The following is a 3031-nucleotide window of genomic DNA, read 5'->3' on the forward strand; positions in this document are numbered from 1 at the left end:
TCTGGATCCTCTGCTCTTTATTTCATGAACTGAAACGTGTGATATTCTAATGTTAGGATGAAACTCTCTGTGTGAACCACTGAGGCTGATTTCTAAGCTGTTCAACATGCTGTGTGAGTATACTGTGTGTATGTACAGATACTGTGTTAACAGGAGGGACTATGACTTCAGAGCTTGCAGAATACAGCACTAGCAGGATACAGTGGTGGTCCCATATGAAAGTATGTAATGTATAATAATAATGTATACAGAGTATTTACACTACCAGAAACTATCCTACATAAATACACATGGATCAGCAAAGAAATACACAGAATATTCACCAACAGACGTCCCAGAATCATGAGAACCAGAGGACACACAGCATTTCAACCAGTTAAATATTATGGTTCTATCTACAATCTACACTATGAGCCATGGCAGAGACCCCCCCCCCCCCCAATACTGCATCTGTTCAGTCTAAAATATTACATACAGCAAGGATATGAAAAGGCAGAATTAAAAAACAGATGTATGGTTCATGAGAGAAATAATATAATTAACATTTCAGTGCTGTGATATATCTCATGCAAGAAGCTTAAAGTGGTTCATAATAAAGGTAGTAATAGCATAGATAACTATATAAGCTACAGTGACTTTAAAGGGTTAACTCACCAACGCTTTCAGGCACATCTCAGGATTAGCATTAGCCTGGACAACAGTTACTTCTGCAGCAGTTAGCAGGAGCCTGACTGTGAGTTCAGACCCAAGAACAGAGCAAAGTGTGACGGCTGGGTAAATGTTCCCCCCCCCGGTCCTTCAGCGGTCTGACAGCAGAGAGTCTGTCACACTGACCTGGGTTTCTGTCACTGTGGTCCTTGGATCAGTGAGATCTCAGGGAAACTGTCCGACAGGACGAGGGACAGTATATATATCTCTGATGAACAGGAACGTGATGAAATCTACAGAAACTCCAGATAAAAAGATTTAAGGCTGAAACAGTTGATCAGGAGGTCCAACAAAACCCTGAAATCAATCAAGTCTATATTGTTAATTAACAGGTGTTAATTGAGTTTTCTGTAGAAGATGTAAAGGTGTATCTGGATGAGGAGGACTGGGTGAGAAAAAGTAGCTGCATATGAACGAATGTAATTTATGACGTGTCACACACTCTGTGTGTTTGAAAATGAAAATGTTTCAGCTGAAGTGAAAAGTTTGTGCTCATTCCAAAACGGTTTGAAAAGAGGAGGGAAACTGGAGGAAATAAGAACATTGAGTTTCTGAGTTTCTGTAATGTCACACATCGTCTGATTGGTTTGAACAAACTGATGATCAAACTCTGAACGACGCTGGGTGACACTTTGTTTTGTTCTCAGTCTGAGCCTGAAGTTCGCAGACACAGTGTGACCCGTTATCTACTGATTCAAGTTCATGTTACCCCAGGCTCCAGAAACCGGTTAGCATCCTGGTACTAGACCAGGTTTAGCTTAGTTAGCCTCCAAAACCAGTGAGTTTGGTTTGAGATCCACACTTAGTCCTGGATCAGGGGCACAGTGAACCCTGGACCGGGTCTTGACTCATTCTGCCTTCACACAGTTCATGATGTACAACAACAGAATCTCAAGGCGTAAGTGTACGTACATATCAGCATCTAAAACCAGTACAAACAGTAGAAAATACACAAGTCACAGAAACTCCTTCAAATTAAAATAGACATAAATGATAATGTTGACGTGGAGCTGACATCAGAATCAGCAGAAAATGATGTCAAAAGTTTATAAGGCTTACCAAAAGTGAATATGTTAACTTATTATATTTGCACATTAAAGGTTCAAATGTTGTTACATACAAACATATACGAGTCTGAAACATCACAACTTCCCTCTATAAAATCACCCATTCAAATAAAAGTTAGTAACTGAGTCAATTTGTTTAAAAAGAAAATCTAAACTTTGCTGTTTTTTGTTTCATGTTTTGTTGAAATAAATATAAGAGATGAAAAATGGGGCGACAATGAACTATTTGATGATTCAGTCCTGGTTCATTAACTTTTTTATGTCACACCAAACTCCACTGAAAAAATCTGGCATTTAAAAAACCATTACTACTACTACTACTACTACTACTAATACTGTTACTACTAAATGCATATACTCGGCAAATAACTTAAAAAATATAAAGTGTTATAAATTGTAAGGATTTCCACTTCATACACCAAACATCACTTTTAAACAGAGGATGGTCAGCAGGTCGCTCTACTTCATACTGTGTTATACTCAATAAAGTGCTGAGGATCACCAGGCCTTTAACACTACATCACTTTATATCAGCAAGGAATTACATTGTCCTTTAATTCACAATTTCAGTTCATTTCCATCAAACTTCAGACATCACAAGCATCAAACTGTTGTTTGAACTGAACTGGAGCTCTGTGCTAAAGATACCAGCTGATGGTGGATGGTTTGGTGACTAACAGCAGAACATGTAACAAGACAGCTGTGGAGTTGTGCCAAGGTTATTCTGTCTGTTGGATCAAATCAGTCCGGTTTGTGTTCTTCACCTTCTTTCATCTCCCTCCATTTTCACCTCCCGCTCATCTTTAAAGAAACATGAAAACTGTAGTGCTCCGGCCGACGGAGGTGTTGTTACGGTTCCTGAGGAGGTTGTTCGTGGCCAAAGTTTCAGGTTTGATAAACTCCACAGAACTGTGGATCATCCCTCTCTTCTTCTCCACTCCCTCTGTCCGTCCTCACAAGGTAGGTCATTAAACTAAGTGCAAATGAAAAGAATAAATATCCTGAAACAGTAATGTTGTCAATCTGTTAACACATCAGAGCCCAACACACGGTCAACAGGAGGAGGCATCATGAGCCGACTGCATAGCTGGATTTAGTGTTTAACGTAAAGACTCTTCTTTAAATCAAACAAAGACACAAACAGAAGAAATGTCCTCAACTGTGTCACTGTTACTTCTGTCATTGCACGAGTCGTCCTTTAGACAGTTTCTAAGTTTCCTAAATAAAACTAACTTTGTTTAAAGTGCATAAAAAAT

At 39.1% G+C, this 3031-nt stretch overlaps 1 protein-coding gene across 1 annotated transcript in view; it reads right to left on the minus strand.

Annotated features, from left to right (window-relative positions):
* LOC130177299 (bone morphogenetic protein receptor type-2-like) overlaps positions 1 to 3031 on the minus strand; it is a 27113-nt gene continuing 24082 nt past the window's right edge. The window contains exon 19 of the mRNA XM_056388899.1: positions 1 to 3031. This exon is cut by the window's right edge and continues 1324 nt beyond it. The gene's annotated coding sequence lies outside the window, so the exon portion shown is untranslated.

The sequence above is a fragment of the Seriola aureovittata genome, chromosome 11, assembly GCF_021018895.1.
Source record: "Seriola aureovittata isolate HTS-2021-v1 ecotype China chromosome 11, ASM2101889v1, whole genome shotgun sequence".
Lineage (NCBI taxonomy): Eukaryota > Metazoa > Chordata > Actinopteri > Carangiformes > Carangidae > Seriola > Seriola aureovittata.